The following is an 18,695-nucleotide window of genomic DNA, read 5'->3' as shown; positions in this document are numbered from 1 at the left end:
CCCAAACCAGCAGTAATCCCGAGTTGAGGGGAAAAACTGCCAACATGGCCTTGTGCGGAAAAGTTGAAAATCGACGACCTGGATCCGTTCCTTTCGTTTTCACACTCCCCCCTCCCAACCTTCCCAGCATACAAGTTTTCCCCCAATAGGTTCTTCCCCTCTGCTTCCCCCCAGCGACGCGGAGCCCCCTTCCCCATGCGCCCCCAACCCCAAACAGGGCGTCAGTCAGCAGCGCCGGTAAATAGCGCACCGACCCTTTCCAAAACCCACCTCCACCCCCTCCGGTTTTCGTTGACTTCGCTGTCTCTCCCGCCGATCCGCTTCATGGAGACGGCGGCAACATTCGGGCGAACCTTTTCCCGTTACTCACGGCTCCTTGAGCAACAGCAGCAGTTCTTAGCCGCAAAGCCAGTTCCGGTTTCGTTTGGAACTGTGCTGAATGGTTCCTTCATATCAACGCTCTCTCTCCATCCTCCTTTGAATACTAATGAGACTTAGCTACTGCCATAAAAGTGATAGGGTTTAATTGGACGCCCTCTAGTATCCTCTCTACTCGTGTTATATTTTTGCCTATATATATATATATATATATATATATATATATATATATATATATATATATATATATTATATATATATACGCATTGACAGAGACCGCGAAAGGAATGTCGTATAACATATTTTTTCTTGTAACAGTGCCATATGATCATAATGTTTTGAACATTCAGTATGAGAATTTTATCCTTGATGAGCTATGAGAAATGAGTGTAAAAGACCATGCCAAAATAATGAAGCAAAATTTTCTCAAAAGCTTCCATTAGTGTCGTTAGACTGGAGTAGGGTCATCGAGTATGTGAGCTACATTGAGAAAGAGGTTCAATGTGGCTATATCTTTGTAAATTCTTATATTTACTGGTTATTAAATCAAAATCGCACAGAAAGGATGCATTAAAAATGAGAATTTCGGCAATAAGTACATTTGTATGGATGCTAATTAATTAACAGATCTTTCTATTAAAGATTTTTCACATACAACATTACGTAGATGTATATGATCCTGAATTATTATTAGCATAATCGTATGTTCAGTAAACTAAGAGACGAATGAAATTCTTAAAAATTTATGCTTATTACAGGCACTACAAAAGTACAAACAAAAATATAGCTGTATTAATCCTGTTTAATCAGATTACTCAATATGGACACTATATTCTTGAATGTTTCTTAGAAAAGTCCCAGTAATGAAGAACACTTTACCAAATTAGTATCAACCTTTTCACAAAGCTTCGGAAAAGAAAAATACACTGAGAAAACACCAGCGTCATTCTTGAAGTTAAATTAATCTGAATGGGCAAATGCCCTAAAACGCCTAGTTGGATAGAGGGGATTTGCAGCTCTATATTAGTCATGTAGTTGAAATTACAGAAACTGTTGCTCAAACTATAAATTTTTAATATTATCGATAAGCAAATAAGATTAATAAATAGTTTTTCAGTTTCTAGTGGCCTGCGCTCAAAAAAAAAGAACAAACAAAACACTAACAAGAAACCCAGGATTATATTTAGAAAAAAAAAATCAGAACAGTGACGCGAAGAATACATTAAAAACATAACACGTATGCGATCGGAATGCTTATTATGTATCAAGAGAATTATGATTACACGCTGTATTTTGTTTGTTACAAGATACAGCAGTTTGTAGTCATTACTCTTATATCTGCATCACGTACACTATTTTTCTCTTGTCGTGAGAAAGTGATGTTACAAAACTCAGCGAATTGCATTTTGATTGTAATAAGCTCCACTCGGCAAGTCTGTTAGCAATGAAATGTAACAGAATAGGCCTGTGCGATAATTATTCTACTACTGATAAAACTTTTTCTCGTTAAGACTCTAAGAAAGCTGACCAATTTGCAGTTAACACGACTGTTTTGCGAGACTAGACTATAGATAAAAATATATTCCTTACCAGTTTTCATAAGCACTATAATGAGAGTTCCCCTGCAACTTTTTCAACATTTTTATACTAAAAAATAATTTCCAGAAATATTGTTAAACTAAACTTGTTTTGATGCTATGCCCCACTAACTTAGACTCTCCTCCCAAAAATATTGAACACAAAAGAGGAAATCACATCCGATTTTTACAAATCCAAATTCTGAAGAACATCAGACGGGATTTTGAATATTTTTATTGATGTAGTCCTGAGGGACGTCAAAGAAAATATCTAGCTAAGATTGATAGACCCAACGTACTCTTGAAGATACCCTGAGATATATAACAGTTAAACTCACTAAATATAAAAACAACAGATTCTATTTCAACATTAACACCATGGATTTCAGAGCATAAGAGGAAGCGCCGCATTAGGAGGCTGAACGTGGAGGATTAAGCAATGTTTCCGGTGTAATGATAAAAGATAAAAAAGAGTGCTCACTTTTACTTAATTCTTTCCCCTGTTGCGGTCTTTTTTATGCGATGGATTAATGAATTCTTCCTTCTTATTCAGTTGAATAAGATGGGAATCTTCTTCATCCCCACCTCTTTGCTGCTTTGAAGATGATCCATAGATAAATGAGAACCCTAGCTTTGACTTTGGAATGTCCTTCAGTGGACCGAATCACGATGAGGGCGAACTAAGTGCCCTGACCGACGCAAAGATGAACGTCGACTTTGTGTATCGTGTGCATTCGCGTATGCAAACCTGCCTTAGAAAATGAGTGTTTTTTCGTAATTCTAATTCATAGATACCACGCTCTACTTTTTCTTTGGCAAACCTGCCTCCTCTGGTACCATTTAACAGGATAAGCATCTAATGCCCTATTAATGCATATACATAATACACGATCAGTCACAGAGATTGTATTGTGAGTGTATCTTCCTCTTTCGTGAAAAATACCACAAGTTTCTGTAGTTAAGGAAGTACAAGTTTCTTTAGTTAAGGAATTACAAGTTTCTTTAGTTAAGGAATTACAAGTTTCTTTAGTTAAGGAATTACAAGTTTCTTTAGTTAAGGAATTACAAGTTTCTTTAGTTAAGGAAAATGAAATGTTGGAGTAAATGTTTCGAAAAGCCTTGCAACTCAACGTTTCTCTCCTGCCAATTTCGCTCAGAAATAATCCATTTCTATATCTCTGTCCATTATTTCCTTCATCTGTCTGTCTATCTAGTTGTCTTTCTATCCTCTTCTTCTTGCTTGGTTGACAGATTTGTAGTGTCTAAGTATCTACTTATCCATCCGTGCTCTCCGTCTTTTTTGGCTCAAAAATAATTTCTATCTGTCTGTTCTGTCCCTCTTGCTTCGTTCAAAAATAATTATCTGTCTATCTGTCTACATCTATCTATCTATTTGTCTATCTCTTCTCTCTTCCCTGCTTGGCTTAAAAATATTTTTTATGTGTTTTCTATCTATCTTTTCCTATTTGCTTGGCACATAAATAATTTTGATCTGTCGTCTTCCTGTGAGGCTTAAAAATAACTTTAAATTATTTAAATACTCTCTGCTTGCCTCTAGAAGCATTTTCATCTATCGATCTGTCCTCTTCTTCGTGGTTCAAAAGAAATTTCTGTCTATTGATCTATTTATCCTCTCCTTCCTGTTTGGCTCAAAATATTCTTTATATTTATATATATATATATATATATATATATATATATATATATATATATATATATATATATATGTATGTATATATATGTATATATATGTATTGTAAATGCTCAATTTGATTTATATTTTTATATATATATATATATATATATATATATATATAGTATATCTCCTTCATCTTGGCTCTTTGATTTCTCTTTTTCCTTTCTGGTTGTACTTCATTAAGTAGAGTTCATTAAGAATTCATATTGTTTCACCTTACCAAATAACCTTCAAGTATCGTTTAGATTCTAGGTCAGCCACAAATATGCATTTACTATGAAAATAAACAACCGATCATGTAGTATTCCTTTTTTCTCTTAAAAAACAAACAAACAGAAACGGTTATTGAAAACGCCATCGTGTTTCAGGTGTGAAAAAGAGATGGGGGAGGCGGGTGTTTGTAGCTTACTTTTAGTACGTATGAGTTAAAAGAGAAAAAATCCACTTCAGTCCTTCAACACGATGAAAACGCCCTTTTTCATTCTGTCAAAATAATCTGCTTTGCACATGTAGTTGTCATTCCTCGTGATACAGGTCCCGCGAGTTTTAGAGAACCAGTTTAAAACATCGCGAAATATGAGCCGACTTTGGATCATTTTTTGATACGAAACCGAATGCACGCTTCCAGCTCAGGTATGATGGAAACGTGGAAAGAAAATAGAGGAGGAAGTGTGGTTTTTCACACGTAGGAAGCGCTAGACCTGCCTCCATATAGAAGAACCATTATAATAGTCGGATAAAACAGGCGCAGATTAGTATTTCAAAGTTTTGAATTAAAAGATGGTAAACTGTGAAGTTTTAGGAATAGAGATTCCAAGATTAAACGCGGGAAGATGTTGCTTGACATATATTACGAAGTGCCTGGTAGGAAGAACTCCCCTCCCAGACATATTTAAAAATTACAGCTGTGTGAACTCGCTTAGACTGTTCTGAAGAATCCCGAACACCAGAAATATTAGTAAAGGTGATAGGTTGACTAAATTTTCATCAAAAATAAATGGAGAAGTTGGGGAAAGAAAATAAGAGAATATCTTAGTCATTTCCTTGGCCAGTTTTACCCATTTTTCATTAGTAACTTCCCCAAGAAACTTCCTTTATGCTCGTTTTTCCCTAATTTCAGTGTTTAATGCCAGTATTTACTCTTTTTGGCGGAATGTGCGATCATAGTTTTAAGATAAGATTTTATATTTTTTTTTAGCATTAATTTAGTATTTTTTATGCTAAATAACTCATTCATCTATTTTCAATAGAGAAAATTTTTATTTGAAATTTAAAAGTTTCTGTAGATGGCGACTGATTTTGCAGTTAATAGTAAGGTTTAACAAATTTCAGAATACACCTACTAACCGCTAAATTAGCAATAAAATTAAATCTCCATTTTTATTTCATTTTGATTAATAATTCTCGTGAAGTAAAGGTACAGATGTTGCATGAAGCATACTTTATGTACAGAGAGCTTTCATAAGCAGTCTGCTTATTAAGTACAAGTAAATGTGAATAATTATGCCACGCATGGTAATAAAATTCGTTAGAATCGATCTTCTGAAAAATTCTGTAATGATCTGTGTTAGTGTAATATGTAGCTTAAAACTCACCCAAATTTTCCAGATATATATTCTGTCTTGGGGCAAGTATTTACCACGAATAAACAAACAAATTGTACTAATATTGACCGTGTCATGCGGAAATTAATACTAAAATCGCGACAGTTCTGTTTAAAATCTGGGTCTTTGCCAGGTCCTCAGTACTATGGCCTTCCACAGACTTTCAGTTCCCTTCTTGAGAGTACTATCAGTTACACTGTCCTCTATCTGTATATTGATTTCGCTTTTTGTATTTATGCGCTGGACATTTGAATTTTTTGATTAAATGCACAGTTTTATCTTTCGTTGTTTTCAATATAACGGTTTCAGTATTACTGTTAATTATCGTTTTCTTCGTTTCTTATTTAACATGGGAATTCTCTTCTATGGAAGCGTGCTAATCTAGTTCACAGCTTTTCGCCTCTTTGTTTATGAACAGAGTTCTGCCGCAGATATTTCTTAGTCAATGATCATACAATTGGCACGGGTCTGTAATCATAAATCATTTAATCAAGTATTGCATAATGAAGGAAAGCGACAAAACATTTTTGTCTAACAAACTATGACAAAGCGTCCCTGCACCAGGAGTTGTTTTGGCCTAAAGAGTATGCTTGACAGTCTTGTATCAAATATCATCATCATAAGTTACTTGCTGAACACTAAAATGATAACATCTGCAGCCATTCCCTCTAAGAATTAAAAGACGAAGAAACAAGACTTCCGGATTTTTGTTATTGTCATCTTCAGGGAACTGAACAGTTTTAAGAATACAACTTACGCAAGATAGCAATATCAGATCACAGTTGATAATGAGATTAAGTTTAAAAAATGTATATAAGTGCTCACCAAATATTCTTAATGCAAAACGTACTCAAGGTGGCAAATTTAATTACCAAACTCTTCATATGAAATCAGCAATTCGTTGAATATTTACCAGATTTTTTTTTTTTACTTCACTTTTGAATCTCTGAGTTTAAAACATTTTCCTTTACCCTAACAGACTTTGGTTACCATACACAGCAGGGTGAAATAGTAGGTGGTAGGCCGTGAGTGAGCCACAGATCTAATAAACTGAGTCACGAATTCAACCACTCAGTCCCGGTGCCCACTTGACTGACTGCACCTTCCGAAGGTGGGCAGTGGTGCCGCCAGATCTCTATACAAGTATGAATATATGTATGTATATATAATGTACTGTATATGTATGCATATATATATGTATAGTTATACATATATATACATTATATTATACTGTATGTATATATGTATATAATATATATGTGTATATATATATATATATATATATATATATATATATATATATATATATATATATATATATATATATATATATATATATATATATATATATATATATATATTATACACACACTTGCGCACGTGTGTGTGTGAAATAAATGAATCAAATGAGGACTAAATTTAAATTTCACAAAACGATGTTATAGTGTTGAAAAATCCTCAGATCGCAAGTTGTAGGTTAATATATTACCAGTCAAAAGGTTGGTCAGGAAGGTTACCCTATTCAGTCGAATAATGGTAATCTTCTCTCAACTGGTAAGTGGTAACATCTCAGTTTTCCTAATGCTATAAGAAAAGTGAAGTCCTAACTCGTGTCTTTTCAAAAACGTTTTAAGCATAGCATCATAATGGATTGTTACTTTCAGGTTTTCACCTGCTATTAAATAGAGATAATTATAAGAGTTTCCTTTTCTGTACTGCTGAATGAATTGGTTGTAAATAAGTTAAACTTTTGTATTAACTGAGCGTAAACGTTGCTGTCTCGCTACAGTAAACGGTTTTTGATGAAAACTATCAGATTATTTCAAAGAAAATCATAGTATAATCTTGCAAAAGATCCATTTAAATAGTTTACGCGGACATTAAGAGAAGCTTTATCCTTGTTTGCGATGAAGCGCTCGACCTCCGTCCATTTGTCTCGTACCCTGAGGTGCTGTAAATTTAGTATCATCTTATACCAAGGTGCCAAGAAGTCCAAAAGCTGATGCTCTCTCTCTCTCTCTCTCTCTCTCTCTCTCTCTCTCTCTCTCTCTCTCTCTCTCTCTTTCTCATCACTCCTTGTATTGGTTTAAACAACGTGTCCAAAACAGTGTGATACAGTATTCTTCTAACAAAGGTCATGTTAAGGATATGCTTAGGAACTTATTTCAAATATTTTTTTTTTTAAAATTTTTCGGGTTGTCTTGAGCAAAAATGCTGTGAAATAACCCCCATTAAGAAGAAACAGACCTGTCTTGTATGGGAGACTTGTAATTAATTTATAGCTATTATTTTAAATTCATCGATTATATAGACAAACTCTATTAAACTCTTTGAAACGTCGACCATTAACTTTCTTCAGATCTTTTTTTCGTACTTAGATAGGAAATTGCATGATTTTAATATTTACACAACCTTATTGGAGCAAACATTGTCATATTTGCATTATTACTCCTCTGACTCCAACAAAGGAAAGGTTAATCTCTCTTGTTTGCCCGAAAGTTATGAAATTTAACCTTAAGACCGACTGGAGGGAGTTACGGTTCCTAGAACACCAATGCGATCTCTCTCTCTCTCTCTCTCTCTCTCTCTCTCTCTCTCTCTCTCTTAAAACCTGCAAAATTCTTTTCCCATTCCAGTGGAGAGTTCATGGTTGACGAACGAAGGATCGGAAGATAACTACGCCAAATGCACAACATCCCGAATTTGTGAAGCTCATGCACATCATTCTATTTTTCTGTCTTACTTAAGAGTTAGGAAGGTTGTCTGATGAGTCATGAGTTACATAACATTATGATAAAGTGCTCCTCACTCTAACATGAGGCTTCCAAATTCGTCATTTATCTCCAACGCAGCAAAGGTCCACTTTGAAGCCATTAAAACATCATTAGTCTTGCTAACGATGTTAAAGTTGGGTCAGTCTCTTCGTGCTCTTATTTGCTTGTTAGCTGCAGTTTTTTTTTTCTTGATTGCGTTCATGGAACTGTGAAGGAAGGTACGTTAAAGGTCAGTAAGAACATAATAAGATTTTGGTGGTATTCAAAATCCGAATGCAGCTCTTGATTCGCTCGGGCAATGTAGGCGTAATTTCGCATAAGTATTTGTATGAATATTCTAAAACAATAACATACAACAAATATGAGATGCTTATACTTGCGTGCATACTTTGACCCTTAATGATGATAACTTTAATTATGATAAAAGTTTTGTAATCTTTAAGAATAATTCATATGAAATAGATTATTTACTGTAATAAGTACGCTTATTTCATGCGTCATTGCTTAGCTTATCGCTAAAGGTCGATTTTGGCATGATGTCTAGGTCTAAAGAATAAGCAGTCAGCTTTATTTTGACGTTGAATTTAAACAGGTCTCAAAGCAACACGGTTGTTACTCGTTTGGAAACCAATAAAAAATTATAATAATATGAGTGTCTCATATATTACTATCTGAAAGTTTTATTAATGAAAGGTATCCAGCGAGTTGCTAAGTGTGAAATATATTCGTAAAAATATGAAACTCCAAAACAATGATCGAAGAATTGGATGGTGTTTAAATAGCCTAGAATTCCTGAGACGTAACGTGGAAAGACATTCCATATCTTCATTCTGTACCTTTTCATCAGAAGTTCACTCTTTAGAATATTCATAAAACAGGTTATAAGAAAGACTTGTGTAAGGGAGAGAGTTAATAGTACGGAAAATGAAAAGAAGTCTTGTGACCGCCCCCCTGCCCCTTGCTGAAATGAATGGCATTCTTTCCTTGGAATACCAGTTTATGGTGAATATTATAAATTAAGTGAACTCTTGCATTCAGCAAAATACAGTAGAAAGAATAGAGGGGAAACTAGTTTTAAAATTCCACTAGATATTAAAAGGCGCGAACAGGGATCGAGAGCAAGGATTTATAGTGAAACTTATGTTATTTACAATGGCAATGAATTTTAGGATTTATATTTCAATACAGTTTTATGGAAGGGCTTAACTCTATGTCGGTGGAGGATACGCCAGTCTATACAGCTAGCATTGCAGCTGTTTTATACATTCAGTTTATTCAGTATATACTTTTGTATTGGGTAATTCTAGAAAATGTTAATCATGAACACACTTTCTTTTTTAAAGAGATCTGAGAATACTGTCTGTGGAATAATAAATATAATTGGTAATACAGTTTAAGTAAATATAGATAGACAGAGTGAGAGGAAGTTATGAAGAATTGATTAAACTAAGTTTAGGACACATCTCACAAAATTTTGAAAGTACATTCCATAAACAGTTCTTTTAAGAGCTAGGCCATTTTTCTTATATTATCAACTTTAAAAGGATATTGGACGTCCAGAACTTTTTATGATTTTTTTATAATAGTGATGTTTCTGTTATTTATACATTTATTAATCTTCACAGTGATTGTAGATCTATGTGAAAAAAAAAATCAGACGAAAGGCCATAAATGAGCACAAGTGATTTTCACATAAAACCCCTCTTGTATGTAGAAGAGAAAGAAAAAGTAATATATATATATATATATATATATATATATATATATATATATATATATATATATATATATATATATATATATATGTATACATAACAACCATTAAAACTGAGCAACCAGATTGTAAATAATTGATTCCAAATAACGAATAATAACACTAAACATATGTAGTTTATAACAAGTAACAATAAACAAGAATCAATACATAAAATAAGATACCAGTAAATAAGTGAATCAGGAAAGATGGTTGCGTTTGTATATTCGTTTAAAGCATAAAGATTCAAAACTGGGAAGGATCATGAATGTGTTAATCAGTATCCCTAGGTTTATGAAATTAGGTTATACGGTCGGGGTAAATCAGATATCTGTCCCTTGGGTAATAGCATGCCAAGAGCCTCGGTGGCTCAGTCGGTTAAGATACTTCAGTAAATAAAACCCGCAGCCGACTGGTCAGAGAGGCAGAGGAAATCGATTATTGTAGTCAACGGATTTTGTATAAAGCAAATGGATGTTAAACTAAATACACACACAAAAACAAAGCCACTAAAGATTCAAAACTGGGAAACATCTCACGTCTCAACTCTCGCCATACCCGCGCAATAACTTCTCGCTGCTGGGAAGAAAGGGCGTTGGGTCAGGTATCCCAGGTTTACGTAAATGTCAGGTTAGGGCAGCCGATCGAGACCACAGGTCTACCCAAAAGCCAAATCAAAAAGTCCTTCAGAGAGAAGGCATCGTGTCCCCCATACAAAAATAATAAAAGCACGTTAAAAGAAGAAGAAGAATTATATAGCATGCCATAATTTATAACGATCGTTTGCGGTAGGCGAGTTCGTTCTGGGCACAGTTTCAGATACCGAAACAGATATTACCATCAGTTAAGCGAAACATATTTGAAACAGGAACATGATATCTCACAACTATCCCAGTCACACGGAATCCTAAAATTAATGTACCTTTCTTTCCCTTTTTCTCTAGTGTTGGAGTGGCCCTCAGTCAAACATGTAATCAGATCGTCTTTTAACAGAAAGGTAAGTTTTGCTGATGTTATATCATAGAATTATCAGTTTAAATGATTAATAGAGTAATGGATGATCAGTTATGTTCCTTCCAACACAAGAGCTAAGGTTTTTCCTCTAGTCATATAAACCTCTAAAGCGTACAAACAAATTTTCTGGTCTGATGAAGAAACTATGAATTTTTAATATCTCTCAAACGGCATTTTTCATTAGTTTCCTTGTGCACTTTTAAGATGAAAAGAAAATCAAATGACTGCTTCCTCTTAATTGGGAATGTAATTGGCCAGGACTGTTCCGTTTTCATTAACTTGTTTACGCGCACTCGAAAGACTATGTGAATAAGGCCCTCTTGCGAGAATTCTTCAGCCAATAATTTTTCATTAAATTCAGAAAAATATTTAGACTTTCCTATATAGAGTATTTTCCTTCATATTTTTCAACGAAGTCTCAGGCAACAGATTTCAGTGGGCATTTGCTGGGAATTCCAATGACGATTAGCGTCTCCATCTTTCGGCTCTATGGATTCTTGGTATGCGGTTGCACAACCTCACGTCACAACCCCAAGTTTAGAAACCAAAGCATTTAGGAAACGAATTTCACCACATTAACCAACAGCTTACTGAATTAAAGGACTGAAATTTTCCACTGTAGATGCTTTATTCTCAGTTTCAGAAAAGATAGAAATAATTAAATGACGTTTATCCTTATATAAAGGAAATGTCATTTTATAAAGCATTCTCAAAGTTGAAATGAATACCTCGTCCCGATTATAGCTGACGATAGTCGGCCGCGCTAATAGCGTCATAGTTAAACAAGGAAATTCCGGGGCATGAACAGGTCATCGTTTTTCCTCCTTTTTTTTTCCAAACCGCTCTGCCAGCTTGTGTTTCCTTTTGCATTTTCAGGAGAAAATTTATTTGAATGGCTTTAAATAAGAAAGCATTTAGCATGAAAGCATTGGGGAAAAAGATATTGACAACGGATATGCATCAATAAAAACGTTCCTCATTCTGATGCAATACTGATAAAATCGTCATTGTCATGTTATAAAGAAGAGGGGAGTGTTACCAAGCTTACAATGAACTTGAGTTTTGTATTACAGACAATGATAGGTAGGATTTTATTACGGAGTGTTAATGAATTATCCGAGTATTTTGTAAAGTTACAACCAAACAATAATGATAAATTATTTTATAAGCTATTTTAGAAAAAATTGGGAATGGTGAAAGAGACTTTATCAAAATACTGTTTTTTGTAAAGTCTAGTTACTTGTTTCATTAGTAAAGGATGCAAGTTATCCATTGATTAATCTACTCATTTTCGATAAAGCTTGATGCAGTAGACATTATTTAGGGGGTGATTGAGTTTTCAAGTTTTCTAATAGAACCATTTTATTTTCGAATACGCTAAACGGTAACGTTTACAAACATTTATTTCACTTCAAATCTTGCGGTGAAAAAAAACCTAATCTTAACTAAGAGTAGAAATAATGGTTTATTTCCAAATTACTTAAAATCTTATTTGAATCACTTAAAACTATTGATTTTCTTAAAATATTCAAAATTGCCTTAACTCCTATTTTTGCGAACTATTTATCGTTTGTTCAAATCTTTCTGAATTTAGGTGACTTTCAGTGCAAAATGATGATTCATTTCGAATCTTCTGAAATGTGATCTTATTTTAACTGCCTACATTCTTTCTTTAATTTTTCATGGGTGGATATGATACTTTTGCGAGAAGGTATAGAGAAGTACATGAATGATAACTTTAGATAATAACGCAAAAGATACTGTGGAAGAACATGTTACGTATACACTACAAAGAGTGATATTTTTGTAATGAATCTCGCTGCTGTGATCTTCATGAAACAAAAAGGATAGTGAATTAAATGCTTAGGCATTATTTTCGATGACACCAAAGAATTTGGTCAGACGTCTCACACTTCAACGGCCTCTCGACGTTCTTCATTTATTTCCTTAGGTCAGTACTGTTCTTCTAGGTCTGAAAATCGGTAAAGAACGGAAAGTGTATTTGCATAAAACCAACCGTTTAATAATATTCTCTGTGGACATCAAAAAGAAATACCCACGTCCCACAGGCAGCGTATCATCAGATTTTTGAAACTCTGCCGAATATAAGATGGTAAAAAATTTCAATTCGTGGAGGTATGATTTCTAAGTTCTCGTTTCTTTTGGTTTCAAAAAACAAATCAAGTCTCCAGATTCCAAAAACAAAAACAAGTTTTTATTTTAAATGAATAGCAATGAAAGGCACACCTAAAGATGTCGCGAAGACATCCATAAGTGAATGAAAAATCTCAGCAAGTTAATTGTTGTATAGTTGTCTTCTGGTAGTGGCTCGGTGGATTTGGGTTTACGTGCCAGTGCTCCAAAAGAGTGGAACGGAAACGTTCAATTATCTAACATCTTGAGCGTTGCATCAGCTGTCAGAACTGTAAGGCAAATGAAGACATAATTCATTTTTCAGCATGCACTCCCGTGCAGTATGTTTCCTTGCGCGTGTATGCTTTTATGGGATTATATGCATAGTTTCGTCGGATTGTGAGCGTGTTCTGTAATTGCAGGTGTTCTAGAAATACTATTTCTTTTTGTAAAACATTTTTTTTCTTTTTGTTCTTGAATAGCACAGCTGATCTCCGCTTATTTGTTCTGAATCATCCTAAATTAGACGTAGTTACGATGCCTGTACTTTTAAATTTATCATAATGCAGTTGTTATGTTCACATTCAGCACAAGATCGTGGGTGTTGAGTCCTTCAGTTTGTATCCATGCACCTCAGTTGCAGAAAGTGCCGCTCTCTCTCTCTCTCTCTCTCTCTCTCTCTCTCTCTCTCTCTCTCTCTCTCTCTCTCAAGACAGAAGACTCTGTAGTGCAAGTTGCTTCATATAACACCCTTGTAACACGCAATGGTATTTCCTAACTGAAAGGGGTTTTTATATGTTGACCTACATTTAGACTACCTGCGACGTGTCAGGCAGTAATTTTTATACTTTCCTAAAATGCCCGTGGAGGAAAGAAATTTTTAAGATTCGTGTCAGAGGATTCGCCAAGAATTTCGCCAACTCTCTTCTTGAATTGTTGCAAAATCGATGTTTTATTATAATATCCTTTTAAAAACTTGTGCTTTATTAAAGACCAGTTTGTGATATGAAATCGAAACCAAAATCCAACTAGGACTTTAGATCATAATTATGCTTGTGGTACAATAATTTTAAACTAATTTTGAGGTTTTGAATTATTCTCTTTATAGGCTCAAACACAAGTACCGATTCTTAACAGAAGACCAAGAAAAAACTGCTAGAAAAGCGCAGAAAAATCGTAAGTTAGCAATTATAATTGTGTCGTGGAGACTAGTTATTTGTTGATTAAATATTCATGGAGCCGCGTCCCTTTTAATGAGATTATATATAATAATAATGTTAAATATAATTTGCCTAATCTAACGGACTTTTCGGTTTTAATATTTTCTTGCCATTTCAACTACCAAATGCTGCACTACTGGACGCTATTATGAGTTCATCTCTGACATTTATAGATTTTGATCTCTTACATATATTGATTTATGTTCCTCCTCCAATAGGCCTTAATGTAACTACACTTGTGTGAAGAAAATGAATTACCTAATTAACAGAACTCTTCTCCAATGATCGTTTTGTGTTAATTATCTGTCGTGATGTGAAATGTGAAAGATGCATTTATTTTATTGCAGTTGTAAGTATAAATCATTCTCTTAATTTATTTCGTAACTTTTAATTTTCTTATCTTTTTTGTTTTCTTTCATTTACCTGGAAAAAATCTTTTTTAAAAATGAAGTGCTTAAAACGAATGTCATCATATCTCTAGCAAAGAGAAATAGTTGCGTTGGAAATTTATTCCAGTGACATAGACCTCTAAATGAAAAAAAAATTCCAAGTTTGGAAACTGACTAAAGTTATGATTAAAATATAAAGTTGTCACACAACCCAGAAAGTTACACAAATTTTCCTAGTGTTAGGGTAAAACTGAATAATTCAGCAATTCCAGGTATTTATTCATCAACATTTAATAAGTAATATAAGTTAAATACTGATTAGAGGAAAGTGTTTTGTACAATATTTAAAAGCTGTATGTATATGTTACACTTTGTTTTCATAAAACAAATGACTGTTGTCAAGTACAATTGCTTCAAATTCATCGTTTTTGGGCCTGTTAGAATATTTGTATAAAACTTCCGTTAACTTTAAAAAATACTATAAGAAACGCTGCTAAGCTGCTGTTTAAAAGAATTATTTTTCCATAAGGTAGCTGTTTAATTAGTTTTGTTCTTGGACACGAATCGCATGTGTTTCTTGGAGAAGTTCTCATGCAAACTAAAATAAAAACTGGCACATTTACTTAAATTCGCGTGTGTAATACTTACCGTGAACGGCTAAGGATACAATCTGTTAAACGCATAAACATTTTTCTTAATCGAAATTCCGGATATTTCATGAAGGTCATTATATTAAAGCAATGTTCATGGATGGAAATGCATGGAGCATCTTAACTCTGCAAAGCATAGAAAATTTACGGTTTACAAACCATAGAAAATTTCAAATATCGTCACGTTAAAGATTAAAATGCAAAAATAACCTTAAGTCAAGTTTTGAATTTTTGCGTGCTTTTTTTTTTTGTACGTTTCAGTGAATCAGATTCTTCCTGAAGAAAGCTGTGGGTGTGAATTCAGCAGACGATGAGAGTTGAATTTTTTCCCACAGCCCGGTTGTGATCGAAGCAAATGCCGTTAGAGGTTTTGAAAAAAAAAAAAAACAATGAAAAACATGTAGAACTGAGTGTACCCTGTGACAACATATACTCTCAAAAGTTACTTTTACTTCTCTATAATTTAATGAGAGACATTACATAAAATTAATGGTTTTTTCTTTTAAATAATAGAAAATTATCTAAAAATAAGAAATCCTTTAAAGGGATTGTCTTTGAGTAAATTTTTGTAGCAAAGTACACATGTACAGTACATTCATTATATACATTTAGAAATATTCACAATTTTATTTTGAAATACTGTATACGAATTATTTCAAGAATATTGAAAAATAAAGCTTTTATTTGTCGACATGTTATTCAATGAACAGCTCATTCTTTGTTCTGAAATGTTATTACATGCCGGAAATTTATTAAATAAAGGAATGGTTTTATTTTACACTTCTCGTTTCCCATTGATTAAACTTTTAAACTTCAGTAGAAACGGACTTAAAATATAAAACCAACTTTATTCAGTATGTAAAAAAATGAGAATCATCCTTTTTCTTGCTCGAACAGCGGGAAAAAGAATCATCACATAAAATTTGTAAGAAGTTAGACGAATCATTAGTTGTTCCATGGGTTGCTTTCCTATTTCTAATATTTCGAATGAAAGATTGATAAATTTATTAAAACGTTTGGTGATAAAAGCGCGATATTTACATTCTCAGAAAACCTCTCATCATGCCGGTACCTCTCGTTGAAAATTATCGCTTCTTTATATTTATTCACAAATTTATTTTGTGCGTAATTTAGGGCTAGCGACATGACTTATATTACTTGATTAGGTGTGATAACATGACATATATTGCTTGATTAGGCAAAGTAAAGTGACAGAGAATCAATGAAGAATCGGGCTGAAAAGAAGCAGTGCTGAAATTTTTATGAGTCCTGAGACCAAATTATTTTTTAGAGACAATGAGTTTCACTCATGTAACGCAAAATTGTTAGAAAGATAGACAAAATATTTCTTTTGGATGAAAGGAATGGTCGCAATAAAGGTACAATTTTCTAAAAAAAAAAAAAAAAAAAAAAAGATGAAAATTTTTTAATATTTCAGCATTTTCCTACTCTTAACAAAATGTGATATTACGCTGTATGACACTGAAAGCGGGGAAGGGGGCACATTAAAAGTTATTTATCGGTTCAGGGTAACTATTTTACAAAAAGTATATTTCTATATTTGAGCTTCCCGTACGTTAAAACAAAAATACATTAAAAACGTTTTAAATCTGAGAGCTCTTTAAATTGAATATATTTTTTCATTCGTCCCCCGGTAGGATTCGAACCGATGCTTGGTTTACAAATAACAATAAAAAGCGACTTAGACAATCCAAATATACTCTTATATTTGTGTTTGTGTATATATATACAAAATGTATATATTTATATATAAATGTATACATATATGTTTATTTCTATCGTATATGCATTCAGCCTCTCTCGTGGCTCCTGTATACAATATTTTGCTGGACAAACCGCCATGTTTAAATGGTCATTCTTTAAAATAACAGTGAAGGAATATGTCAAAAAAATGTTCACGATATGTTCAATGACAATTAATAAAAAGATTTTGACAGAAACACGACTCTGTGACCGTCAAATGAGTTCATGCTAACTTTACCTATATAACATTTAACACTTCGAAATTAAACCAGTTGTAACAACAGTGAATCTGTTTCGAAATGCTACGGTAAACAAAAGGAAAAGCAGTGCATATGTTGAGAACTCAAGGATTATACATAGACAGTGATATTTTTTTGTTTTATAAAAGATAGGACTCTTTCTGTGAGGCACGTGTACTTAGACGATATCATTACTCTTAAATATTCGTTAGGTTCAATATTAGTCACTGTAAGGAGATGGCTGGCAGTTCGTGGAATGAAACACAGTTCCTAATTTTATTAATATTTCCAAGTAACATGTACATGTCTTTAAATTTTTGTCCTTCATTGTTGGAAGAGTGGTTGTCATGCAGTGTAGAAAGGCGTTACTCCAGTGCCAATTATCATAATTAATTCACTATGGTACTTTAATTTGGATTTTGTAAAATGTGTTCTGAAGTTTGACAAAGAATATATTCAACTGTCTTTGTATTCAAAATGTTAATTTGCAGTGTAGAATTTGCAAAGTAAAATGGAAAGTATATACTGCAACATTCTAACTAAAGCAACATTAACAAATAAGTCGATGGCGGTGTGCAAGTAAAATATGATAGAAAACATAAGGAAGTAACCAAAAATCCTTGTAAAAATATTATTCCAATACATTCTCACGGGTTGGGCAATATGTCAAGCACCGCACTGTATTAAGACCGTTGGCAGTCTAGTTAAAGTAGCATGTAATTCCTATTCTTGTAAGACAGACAAACACACGTGATGTATATGTGTATAATATATATATATATATATATATATATATATATATATATATATATATATATATATATATATATATATATATATATATATATATATATATATATATATATATATATATATATATATATATATATATATATATATATGTATACAGTATATATATATATATTATAATATATATATATATATATTTATAACTATGTATATACTGTATATATAATTTTGTGTATGTATGTGTGTATTTATGAGCGCGCACGTGCGTATGTGGGTTGGATTTTTTATTGCACCTGTTCATGTACGTAAATGTTCATAAATTTGACCGTCGAAACTGAATTTCTCATTCCATTTTCTTTTACTCATCACCTACTTAAAGCAATGATGTATATACGCCTAATCATAGACCATTTTTCTTCTTCAATCTGTACCGATATTTATCTTTTATGAAAAAATAAGCATAAATGTCCTAAAACGGGAAGTGAGCCATTATGCGCTTGAATTTTTATTTACTAAATCCCTTTAGTGACTGAAATTTTAAGCAAATTGCCTGGTACAAAAGCTGGGAATTGTGCTAATTCGTTGTAATAACCCGTTAAATTTTAAGCTTTAGAAATAACTACTGTTTTCAGTTATATCTTTATTTTCCTTAGTGTATCGAGCTTCCTTACAGTTTGCGCCCTATGTAGTAATTACTCTCAGAAAAAATCTGGGAGAACTTTATGTATTCTGTACCACAGATTTGATGTATCTC

General features: G+C 33.2%; 1 protein-coding gene across 5 annotated transcripts in view; it reads left to right on the top strand.

Moving 5' to 3' along the window:
* The window catches only part of LOC136846046 (zinc finger protein 142-like), a 524,659-nt gene that overhangs the window by 293,402 nt on the left and 212,562 nt on the right, over nucleotides 1-18,695 (top strand). Inside the window, exon 2 of one of the 5 annotated variants that reach the window (XM_067116713.1) lies at nucleotides 10,727-10,779. The exons of the other annotated variants lie outside the window; for them this stretch is intronic. The gene's annotated coding sequence lies outside the window, so the exon portion shown is untranslated. The remainder of the gene's footprint in view (nucleotides 1-10,726; nucleotides 10,780-18,695) is intronic. 5 annotated transcript variants of the gene reach the window in all.

This window comes from Macrobrachium rosenbergii, chromosome 14 (genome assembly GCF_040412425.1).
Source record: "Macrobrachium rosenbergii isolate ZJJX-2024 chromosome 14, ASM4041242v1, whole genome shotgun sequence".
In the NCBI taxonomy this organism is placed as follows: domain Eukaryota; kingdom Metazoa; phylum Arthropoda; class Malacostraca; order Decapoda; family Palaemonidae; genus Macrobrachium; species Macrobrachium rosenbergii.
This window is presented reverse-complemented; position numbering and strand designations above follow the sequence as displayed.